General features: G+C 42.4%; 1 protein-coding gene across 2 annotated transcripts in view; it reads right to left on the reverse strand.

The window, feature by feature from the left end:
- LOC106583506 (neurofascin) overlaps window positions 1-12,122 on the reverse strand; it is a 161,214-nt gene extending 149,092 nt beyond the window's left edge. The window contains exons 1-2 of one of the 2 annotated variants that reach the window (XM_045705761.2): window positions 11,925-12,122; window positions 6,257-6,428 (exon numbers count right to left, since the gene is read on the reverse strand). The gene's annotated coding sequence lies outside the window, so the exon portion shown is untranslated. The remainder of the gene's footprint in view (window positions 1-6,256; window positions 6,429-11,924) is intronic. The other variant, XM_082967617.1, reaches the window with a different exon arrangement.
- Between the last annotated feature and the right edge of the window lie 949 nt (window positions 12,123-13,071).

A 13,071-nucleotide genomic window follows, 5' to 3' on the forward strand; every position in this document is an offset into this window, starting at 1 on the left:
CCCAGGAGCATGCTGAGTCTGACAGCACAGTGGGTCAACGAGGATTTCGTACTGAGGAAAGCTGTATTGCATGCTCAAGAATGTGCTCGTTGTCATACCGCTGCTGCCATTCCAATGGCATTTGAGAACATGTTTGAAACTTGGAAACATGAACACTCCTAGCGCCATTCGAACAACTGACTGGAGAAATAAGCTAATCAACTGTGTCTGCAGCAGACGTGATACCCACTGTCATGGCATTGCGACGCCTGCTCAACAAAACTGCAGACACTGTGGGGTTAAAACTTACAAAAGTACTTGAGGCTGTGAACAAGCGATTCGGTGGCATTCTCTCTGAGCCTCTTTACTGTGTCGCCACCATGCTCCATGCTAGGTACAAGGGCCGCTACTTCGATGCAGACAAGAAAGAGGGTTTACCTGAAATTTTACATACACAGCTGGACAAGATGAACCGACTGAACAAATGAACAACGAAACACAGCAAGTAAGTGAAAGATATGAATGTTTTGATTATGTTTTGCTGGTAATGGGGACATTCATAATTCCCAACAAAATAACTTTTTGGTCAGTGTGGTGTGGTGTGATGTGTGTGGTACCTTTATTTAACTAGGCAAGTCAGGTAAGAACAAATTCCTATTTACAATGACAGCCTACCCCGGCCAAACCAGGACAACGCTGGGCCAACTGTGCGCCGCCTTATGGGACTCGCAATCACGGCCGGATGTGATGCAGCCTGGATTTGAACCAGGGACTGTAGTGACACCTCTTGCACTGAGATGCAGTGCCTTACACCGCTGTGTCCATGTGTGTGTGTGCGTCAACTATTTAACTGTACTAGAATGCTTAAAAGGCCGCTAAAATGTAAAAGATCGCTATGGCTTTTTGGCAAGGAAAATAACGGATATCAGTATCAGCCAAAAATGTCATATCGGTGCATCCCTAATTTCTACTGATATGTGTGCCAGTTATGATTTTCATGTGCACATTTTTGTGGAACAGTTTCATATCTCAAAATCAATGTCATGTGGTTAAACAACATTCTATATAAATTAAAATGATACAAATCTAAAAATAACTTATATTGCCATTGGCAATATATAAATATAGACCACATAAAGCCAACAAATAAAAACAATGCAGCCCGCATCCTGATAAAAATAAATACCCTATAAATCACATTGGCTAGGCATGGCCTGTCTGGAAGGAACTTGAAACATTGAATCATCTATTTACTTGGTCCGGCCCAAAGCTCATGCTAGCAAACTTGCAACATTGTATAAAATATTCTGGGCCCTCAGAGTTTCCGGAGCCAGTGACCCTGAATTGTGAATTGTCATGTCAAAACTTATTGATACACCAGTAGCTAAGATGTGGAGAAGTTTGTCCACAATAAAGCGCTGCTCTACCTTAACAGCACTATCAACAAGGCAGGTCCTAGTTTTGTCGCATCTGGACTCGCATCTGGACTACTGTTCAGTTGTGTGGTCAGGTGAAAATTGCATATTCATATCAATCTCTCCTGACTCAAAGTGGAGGAGAGATTGACTTCATCAATACTTGAACTTTTGAGAGGTATTGACATGTTGAATGCACCAAGCTGTCTGTTTGAACTACTGGCGCACAGCTAGTAACTAGTTTTGGGGGCCAGACCATGCATTCTACACAATGACAACAGTCTTTACAGCAGATACTGTTTGCTGTGAATTATAAAGTATCTTTCATACGAATCCTAACCTTGTGACCCAGTCCATACATCTAATGTTTGTCATGAACATTCAGGAGAATGGATTTTGCTATAAAATGCTGTGGCTCAAATCCACTCGTTGGGCTCTCAACGAATCACCTACAGGTGGGTCGTTGACAAGCTTCATTATTGCAATAATTAATCAATGTTATTAATACATTTTGAATAAAGTAATATCCTGATTGGTGATTCACCTTGTCTCTCCTCATTATTGATTAGAATTTCCACAACACCACTCCTAAAATGACAACGGTAAGACTGTAATAATAATATATTCATGCATTCAACAGAAATTACCGTAACCAAACAAACATTGTAGATAAGAAATGATGGGAATTAACAGTAAATGTACTACTGGTGATATCTATCTATCTATCTATATAGATATAGATATATATATAATATAGATATATATATAATATATAGTGTATATAATATATAGTGTATATATATTATATATATATATATATATATATACACACACAGTTGAAGTCAGAAGTTTACATACACTTAGGTTGGAGTCAATAAAACTAATTTTTCAACCACTACACAAATGTCTTGTTAACAAACTATAGTTTTGGCAAGTCAGTTAGGACATCTACTTTGTGCATGACACAAGTCATTTTTCCAACAATTGTTTACAGACAGATTACTTCACTTATAATTCACTGTATCAGAAGTTTACATACACTAAGTTGACTGTGCCTTTAAACAGCTTGGAAAACTCAGTGCCTATTTGCTTGACATCATAAGAAAATCAATGAAATCAGCCAAGACGTCAGAAAAGATTTTGGAGACCTCCACAAGTCTGGTTCATCTTTGGGAGCAATTTCCAAACGCCTGAAGGTACCACGTTCATCTGTACAAACAATAGTACGCAAGTATAAACACCATGGGACCACGCAGCCGGCATACCGCTCAGGAAGGAGACGCATTCTGTCTCCTAGAGATGAACATACTTTGGTGCGAATAGTGCAAATCAATCCAAGAACAACAACAAAAAACAACAAAGGACCTTGTGAAGATGCTGAAGGAAACAGGTACTGCACATGATCGTACTTTTTGGAGAAATGTCCTCTGGTCTGATGAAAAAAAAATACAACTGTTTGGCCATAATGAAAATCGTTATGTTTGGAGGAAACGGGGAGGTTTGCAAGCCGAAGAACACCATCCCAACTGTGAAGCACGGGGGTGGCAGCATTATGTTGTGGGGGTGCTTTGCTGCAGGAGGGACTGGTGCACTTCACAACATAGATGGAATCATGAGTATGGAAAATGATGTGGATATATTGAAGCAACATCTCAAGACATCAGTCAGGAAGTAAAAGCTTGGTCGCAAATGGGTCTCACAAGTGGACAATGACTCCAAGCATACTTCCAAAGTTGTGGCAAAATGGCTTAAGGACAACAAAGTCAAGGTATTGGAGTGGCCATCACAAAGCCCTGACCTCAATCTCATAGAACATTTGTGGGCAGAACTAAAAAAGTGTGTGCAAGCAAGGAGGCCTACAAACCTGACTCAGTTAAACCAGCTCTGTTAGGAGGAATGGGCGAAAATTCACCCAACTTATTGTGGGAAGCTTGTGGAAGGCTACTTGAAATGTTTGACCCAAGTTAAACAATTTAAAGGCAATGCTACCAAATACCAACTGAGTGTATGTAAACTTCTGACCCACTGGGAACGTGATGAAATAAATAAAAGCTGAAATAAATAATTCTCTCTACTATTATTCTGACATTTCACATTCTTAAAAAAAAGTGGTGATCCGAACTGACCTAAGACAGGGAATTGTTACTAGGATTAAATGTCAGGAATTGTGAAAAACTGAGTTTAAATGTATTTGGCTAAGGTGTATGTAAACTTCCGACTTCAACAGGAAGGAAGGTCGGTTTAGGGCTTTGTGTTCTGATGAACCCAGAAGTCCCTAGAAAACAGCGGCAATTGTTGCTGATGACTACCCTGGCTAAATAAATACAATGAAATGAATGATCACTCTCATTCAAATGCCCTACCTAGACTAAATAAATAATGCTTTGGCACAAAATAGCACAATATTTTAGAAAATATGATGAACATCACCAAAGTGTGAGGAAAGTGGTCAATGTCTTTATACAAAACTACCTTAGACAAAAAGCAGGTATTTCTTTAATTGATTAATTGATTGATTTGACATGAAATTCAAAACTATTAAACAGTGCTTTTAGAATAACAGCATCATAAAAACATTACTTTTCATCATTTTCCAAATATTTTCTAACCTCAATAGAAATGGAGTGTAAATTGTTGTACCAGTAGCTAGTGTAGCAGATTTCCTGCACTCACCAAGAGGCTACAGACAGACTAGTAATGCTGAACTATAAAGGATTCACTATAGGCTCATTTCCTCTCTGAAGAACACCAGATGCTACCTACACATGAGCCTAATGAAACAAACCAGCACACAGACCCACACAGAGCCATACACACATACAGACACACACACACAGAGCCATCCCCCACACACACACACACACACACACACACACACACACACACACACACACACACACACACACACACACACACACACACACACACACACACACACACACACACACACACACACATACAGGCACACACAGAGCCATACACACATACAGGCACACACAGAGCCATACACACATACAGACACACACACACAGAGCCATACACACATACAGCGCCATACACACATACAGACACACACAGAGCCATACACACATACAGGCACACACAGAGCCATACACACATACATACACATACACACAGAGCCATACACACATACAGACACATACACACAGAGCCATACACACATACAGACACACACAGAGCCATACACACACACACAGAGCCATACACACATACAGACACACACAGAGCCATACACACATACAGGCACACACAGAGCCATACACACATACAGGCACACACAGAGCCATACACACATACAGGCACACACAGAGCCATACACACACAGAGCCATACACAGAGCCATACACACACACACAGAGCCATACACACATACAGGCACACACAGAGCCATACACACATACAGGCACACACAGAGCCATATACACACAGAGCCATACACACATACAGGCACACACAGAGCCATACACACATACAGGCACACACAGAGCCATACACACACAGAGCCATACACACACAGAGCCATACACACATACAGGCAGACACAGAGCCATACACACATACAGGCACACACAGAGCCATACACACATACAGGCACACACAGAGCAATACACACACAGAGCCATACACACATACAGGCACACACAGAGCAATACACACATACAGACACACACAGAGCAATACACACATACAGACACACACAGAGCAATACACACATACAGGCACACACAGAGTCATACACACATACAGGCACACACAGAGTCATACACACATACAGGCACACACAAAATATGCGTCTCCTAACATGTTGAAGTAGGATAAAAGAAAACCGAATAGAACACTATAAGTTAGTGGTGCGCGCTTAGTAATACTTGGTTTAAGAATATAATAGAATAGGTAAAAACCATAAGTTAAACACAGTATCTAAAAGAAAAATCTATTTGGCATTCATGTAATGTGTTAGTAACTTATCTGAACAGAGTTTTCCCGCTCTGCTTTTGTCCTTATCAAAACTGAAAAGTCCTCTGTCGGATTTGTCCTTGATAAATATGCATGTCCTAATGTTGCAGTGCTACGTGCAGAGATGTGAAGCAGCAGAGAGCACACAATGCTTCTCTCTCTCTTTCTCTGAGGAGGGAGGGAAGAGAAAGACACGTTTCTCATGATAGGATGACTGATTCATGCATGTGTGCATGCTTTCTGGTATAAACAACTCATTGTGTGTCTGAATGAGATTGTATCCTCCTGACCTACAGAATGAGACTTGAGTGCCAAGGTCTGAATTAAAACCTGCAGTTCTTCTAGCGCTCTGGCTCAGTTCAATGCCAGCTAAGCTATGGAGAGGAAAGCCACACACACACACACACACACACACACACACACACACACACACACACACACACACACACACACACACACACAGTGCCAGATAAGCCACTGAGAGGACAGCAGGGTTCTCTAATGCAGATTTCATTAACCTATCGCTGCGCACCTCCGCAGGTCTCCCCACAACCACCTGGCCAGGCCAAGACTGACCACAATGCAGTGCTCCAATCAGCTAACAGCATGCTAGCATACGAGGGGATCACTGAAAAAGAGGCCATATGGCCCAAAAACATTGTGAGGGACTGGGATAAGATGGTCGGGTAGACAGGCGTATGTTCAACGCACACATAATGTACACTCACAGAAACAAAGAAGCACATATACAGCCAGTATGCTACTGGGTTTGGGCACCTGCTTGTGTAAGTGGTAAACACAGTTTCTGGATTTGACTCTCGGATTGGAATCAAACACAAAGGATATGTGAGGTAATGGTGATGAAACATCTAGGATGTACTTACTCACTACCCTGGGGAGCAGGGTCAATTGGAGCAAAGCTGTAATGTTGGACTTGCTCGAGGTCAGATGTCAGCCATCAACATCCAAAAGCCATTCAGCACAGAGACTAGAGAAGTTCTGACACCAGTCACGTCAGCAGAGAACAACACTGTTTAGAAAATGAAACAGCAGCACCTGGTGGTACAAAAAAATTATTAAAAAATGTATGAAATGTATGCATTCACTACTGTAAGTCGCTCTGGATAAGAGCGTCTGCTAAATGACTAAAATGTGAAATGTAAAATGTAAAAAATGTAAATGGTGGTGAAACATGTGTACTGCAACACAGAGAGAAATCCCCATCCACAATGAGATCACAAGACCAACAACCACTCGACCCTGGTAGTTGCCAAATTCCAAATGAACTCCTAGTCCCTACTCACTATGCGTATAGATCTGAATTGATTTGGTAGGTGTTAGCTCCACCTTGCCCTCTGACAAACCAAGTGGAGCTACTGTTGCTACAGAGTTTATAGACTGACATGACATATAGGAACGTGTGATTGATTTGGACTCTTACATATCTTTAAAGCCTGACAGCACATCTGCCACTGTCTCCAAATGATCACACGCATCTCTCCTTCTGTTGTTAATCAGAGGAAACCCACAGCCCGCCGCCAAACAGACGACATCCGAATCCAAGGGTTCGATTTCCCTTCATGACGAGGCATTGTGTGTGTGTGTGTGTGTGTGTGTGTGTGTGTGTGTATTCATATGTGCAAGTGTCCTTTTAGCCTATAGGCTAAGAGAAGGACTGACAGAATGTATCCATAAAGGGGTTGATGACAGATCCATATCCCCAAACTAAAGACGGTCTCTCCACAGCTAGAAGAGAGCCAAGCTCCAGTTCACAGTCCTGGCTGGCTACCATTCAAACCTGGCATCTTTCATTCATAACAGAAATAATATGGCAGCAGATCAGTTGAGTTGAAAAGCAGGGAATATAGGCTTATTCTGATGGATCTGTATGTATGTTTGCACAAAACTAGAAGCTTTGTATGTGGTCAGACGAAATTAGTGGGGACAGAATCTTCTCTAGCCTACAGACATAATGTTGAACTCAAACCTCTTCCTGACTTTTTTACTGGACTGATGTCTAAGTAATTCAGTTAGTTCAGACCAGGATCCTTAGTCCCTTACTTTCTGAGTCCCAATTCAGACCAGGATCCTTCCTTAATAGACCAAAAGCAAAATGTTGGCATCTTATTAGATAAAGATATTATCATGTTTATTCCATCTGTCTGTCTGTTGTAAGGGCTATAGAGGGAAACATCTGTCTACTAATGTTGCTATCTCCATTGTGGTCCAAATCCATGCTCCTCTAGTAATTCTATTCAATAGGAATTTGTCAGTACGCCAGTCAGTCAGTGAATGTGAAGGGGGTCTTAGTTATAGTTCCAGATGACATCTGCCCAGTTCTGCTGCTGTATTTAAGCTGTCCCAGAGATTGCCTGCTGGGAATTTAGTTTATTAAGATCCCCATTAGCTACTGCATAGGCAGCAGCTACTCTTACTGGGGTCCACATAAGATGAACAGATACATGACAGATTACAGAACAGTAATAGACAAGAGCAATATAAGATACTCCATCAAAGGATACGTTTTCATTTTTACCACCAAATCTTATGATGTAAATGGCATGTTATAGAAGGTTCCAGACACCTTTTTGTGATTTCACATTTTTGAAAAACCTACTCCAAACAGCAAATCACTTCCTCGTCCTCGTTGTGTAGGGGCCCCGAAAAAACTTGAACAAAGGCTCCAAAAACACCCAAATACATCCTTTTAGAAAGGCAAAGCTCTCAGTATAGTGATGCAGGTCTTTAGATGTTGTACACATGAAATTGTGACATTCCGAACTTTATCCCCAATGGTATATTCCGTTTTGCGCGACTCTAGCCATTTCCCTTATCCAGCTGTTCCATTGTGTAGCCTGCTGCTACAGGTAACTGTCAAAATAAAGGACATTTTTAAGGTTAGGGTTAAGTTTAGGCATTAACTCAAAATCTTATGCTTTGGCATTATTAACTCTGAATGGTTAAGATAAGGGTTAAGGTTTGGAACAGGCTTTAAAAATAAAATCACAAAAAAAAATTATATTGCAACCTTTGGCACTTGAGGCAGATTTATACACCCATATGCCATCCCCAAATCCTTAGCAAAACTCAAACCTACATGAACATAACAACGCTCACTGTTTCCCCTAGTGGCCGTTTTCCACATTATCTTCCGACGGCCACAGACATGGATGGAAGTCGAATACTTACATTTACATTTACGTCATTTAGCAGACGCTCTTATCCAGAGCGACTTACAAATTGGTGCATTCACCTTATGATATCCAGTGGAACAACCACTTTACAATAGTACATCTATATCTTTTGGGGGGGGGGAGGGTGGGGGGAGGGTGGGGGGGGGGGGGGGGGGGGTTAGAAGGATTACTTAATCCTATCCCAGGTATTCCTTAAAGAGGTGGGGTTTCAGGTGTCTCCGGAAGGTGGTGATTGACTCCGCATACTGACTTATATCATGGGTGACCTGGCTGGCTGGCTACACAAGGAGGATGAGGAAGTAATTTGCTGTTTGGGGTAAGTTTCTCAAAAACATGTGAAATCACAAAAAAGGTGTCTGGACCCTTCTATAACATCCCATTTACATAAAAAAAAATAGATTTGGTTGTAAAAAATGAAACGTATCCTTAAATTCACAATAAATAAATAAAAAAAGTTATATATAGATGTCTCAAGTTGTAACGCCCTGGCCATAGAGAGGGTTTTTTGTTCTCTATTTTTGGTTAGGCCAGGGTGTGACATGGGTGGGAGTTCTAGGTTTCTTTTTCTATGTTGGTGGTTTTCTTTGTTTCGGCCGTGTATGGCTCTCAATCAGGAACAGATGTAGATCATTGTTGCTGATTGAGAGTCATACATAGGCAGCCTGTTTTTCCTTTGGGGTTTGTGGGTGAATGTTTTCTGTTTAGTTTGTATCCTGACAGAACTGTGGATGGTCGTTTTTTGGTTTCGTTTTGTGTAGTGTTCATTCGGTCATTAAACCTTACAAGATGAACACATCCTCCGCTGCACCTTGGTCTCATTTCAACGACGGCCGTTACACAAGTGTTGAGGGAGCGTGCAATTGGCATGCTGACTGCAGGAATGTCCAAAAGAGCTGTTACCAGAGTATTTAATGTTAATTTCTCTACCATAAGTAGCCTCCAATGTCGTTTTATTTGGCAGTATGTCCAACTGGCCTCACAACCGCAGACCACATGTAACCATACCAGCCCAGGACCTCCACATCTGGCTTCTTCACCTGCGAGATTGTCAGAGACCAGTCACCCAGACAGCTGATGAAACTGAGGAGTATTTCTGTCTGTAATAAAGCTCTTTTGTGGGGAAAAACTCATTCTGATTGGCTGGACCTGGCTCCCCAGTGGGTGGGCCTCCCAGGCCCACCCATGGCTGCGCCCCTGCCCAGTCATGTGAAATCCATAGATTAGGGCCTCATGAATTTATTTCAATTGACTGATTCCCTTATATGAACTGTAACTCAGTCAAATTGTTGAAATTGTTGCATTTATATTTTTGCTCAGTATAGTTCTGTGTGTGCAGATAAAGCAGCAATCAGCAGTAGAAACAACAACAAAGCGGCCTCCCTGCCCCTGGTAAAAAGATGAGGTATGGAGCTGGAGAAATGGATGCAAGGATTGACCATCCATGATATCAAAATTATAGTTTTAACCATGTTTTGAAGCTATATAGTGTTTGCTTATATTTTCTTTGTTTACAAACATTGGTGTAAACAAGCGTATATTTGGGGTTCTGATGGGGTACAACAGTTGACGCATTTCTAAGTAATATTCTTCAAGAATCAATGGGGATGGCCTCCCAAGTGGAGCAGCGGTCTATGGCACTGCATCGCAGTGCTAAAGGCGTCACTACAGACCCGGGTCTGATCCCGGGCGGTATCACAACCGGCCGTGATCAGGAGTCCCATAGGGCGGCGTGCAACTGGCCCGGCGGCGTCCGGGTGAGGGGAGGGTTTGGTCGGGGGGACTTTACTTTGTTCATCGCGCTCTAGCGACTCCTTGTGGCGGGCCTGGTGCCTGCAGGCTGACCTCGGTTGTCAGGTGAATGGTGTTAAGCAGGCGGGTGTTAAGAAGCGGTTGGCGGGCCATGTTTAGGAGGACGCATGACCCGACCTTCGCCTCCCGAGCCAGTTGGGGAGTTACAGCGATGACACAGGATCAAAATTGGATATGACAAAATTGGGGAGACAAAGTGGGGCAAAACTATAATAATCCATGTGTACATATCATTAATTTAGAAGTCCAAAAAGGGATGTAGTAACTGCTGATTGCCCCTTTAAGGGCAAGGCCAGCTGCTTTGTTTTGAGCCAGCTGCAGCTTTGCCAGGTCTTTCTTTACTGTACCTTAACATATTACCAGACATTAATCAAGATGTATTTAAGACCCGTTTGTTGTTAATTACCCATTCTGACCCTGACTGTAACTCCTTGCTAAGAGTCTCAGTGCTGGTGTGTAGAGTGTGCAATCATAATAGTCATTTTAGCTTCTTGTAAGACAAGTGGCAAATCATTTGTTAAGATAGAGAAGTGTATGTGTGTGTAAGTGTATCACTACCTGGGCTGTGGCCTGTTGATAGCCTTACGTAAGGACTATAGATCGGAACGTCTGCCCCTTTGCCACTGAGAGGACAGATATTCCCCTCTATAGCCCTTGCATAAGGCCACAGCCCAGGTAGTGATACACACACGCACAGACCCAAGACAACAAGATCAAATCAAGAGATCAAGCCTATCTGTTTTCTTCACTTCTAACTGACACCAGGTGAATGAAACTCGGCTAAAGTTATGTTGATTTCTTCCACAATGTAGGCCTATAACCATTAAATGTGTAGGCCTAGCTAATTTGTCTTTACAGAGAGGCCTGGCGGATGTATGAATCAGAATCAGAAACAGAATGCTGAATAGAAGAGCTATGGGCCGCGCGTAACTCGTTTGGTGACATAACGTGATTCAGATAACCAAACGGATCCCCTGAATTATCTCTGCATGACCAACCTCCAAAAAAGACTCTCTGTTGCGACAACACTCACATTCACTTCGAGGAGTGCTGTCAGCCTCCCTATCTGTAGCATAATTTACAGCACCAGCCATCCCGCCCGCATCTGCCGGCCTAACAAAACAACCATGCTGACAACCATTCAATTGCTAGTTTGTCTCCTTCAATATTGTATCAAACATCACAACTACCTATAAAGACATAAATGTGACTGGTGTGTGGAAATAAACGGCTGTATACTGACCCTGTTTATAATTTGCGCAGAGCAGCAAAAAAAGAACCCACCGCAGCATCATCCATCCATGCGCAGCGCATTAGGCTCGGCTCGGCAACGTGAGAAGGCTACACCCGGTCAAGAACGATTGCAGATGGCTTTACCGAAAACATCTACCATCTTTACCGAAGCGGCGGCATCCCTTCACAGCATAATTAATCTTGACATCTTCAAATATTCATAAACCCGTTAGCCACTAGGCAATATGACACTACCCGATGCGAAGGTATGACCTATTATTAGAAGCCTGTTAGAGGAATGCTGTTGTTTACTTACCTGCGTGCCAGTGGCGTGACCGCAGATATTTCGCTGTTCCCTCTCTTTTCTCCGCTGTGTGTGTCAGCTCTGCAGTAGCATGTGTGTAAGTGTGTGCCTGTGCTCGTTATTTCGTGTAATGCGGTACAGGACTCCCTCTCTCGCTATCCGTGAAGCCGCAATCACATCTTCGGCTGGTGCGCGCTCCCGGTCAGTGGGTCGATGTGAGTGGGTAGCGCGGGACAGGTGTTGAGGGGCGGGGAAGGGGGAAAAAGGAGGTTGACTGGTGACAGTAAAGACTGCTGGTGCGGTGCTATCTATTTAAGGAGAGGTGGAAGTTACAGTGGAGTTATTGTTTTCTTTCATTTGATTGTTTTCTGGAATAACTAATATGTATTGAGTTACAGACAGAGAGCTGTGGATTACTCCATGCAGCCATATCTGTTCCCTCATTGGCCCAAACCCATTCTATCTCTCACAAAGCTCCTCCATCAAAAAGACAGTGTGGCACATCTCAGGGGGGGTGTGTGTGTGTGTGTGTGTGTGTGTGTGTGTGTGTGTGTGTGTGAGAGAGAGAGTGCGTGCGTGCGTGAGTGAGTGAGTGTGAGTGAGTGTGTGTGTGTGCGTTCGAAGGAGAGAGAGAAAACCACAGATATGACAAGTTTCAAACTTGGGTCTTCTCCTCAGCTCAGGACCACATTAGCCCACTGACCTGTTAGCTCTTAGCTCTGAGAGTGGGAACTAACACAATTCTTCATGACTTAGTACTCATCACACGGACGCAGTTCACTTAACCAACTCCAGTACACAGAATATATTTACATACAGTATGTATTTATATATTTCGATTTTTACATTAAGGACATTCCTTTTTTTAAGTGAGGCGAGCGGGCTAATAAAAATAAAATATTTAGACTTTTTAATTTTTATTTGAACCCCTTGCAAAAGTACTAAACAATCTTAGTACAACCTAGAGATTTGGAACTTTAAGTATAATGGTAAATTCAGTTTGAATCCTGGTCATGGTATATTATTCAGAGGCATAGTTCTGTCATTTTTAATCATTTATGTGCGAGCTGAAATATATAGCAGTGTACTAAAGTAATGAGACCTGTTCTTACTGTAATGAACTGCTTTAGCTTATATTCAGCTTGAATTCTACAGTTAA

This window comes from Salmo salar, chromosome 22, assembly GCF_965601325.2.
Source record: "Salmo salar chromosome 22, fSalSal1, whole genome shotgun sequence".
NCBI lineage: Eukaryota > Metazoa > Chordata > Actinopteri > Salmoniformes > Salmonidae > Salmo > Salmo salar.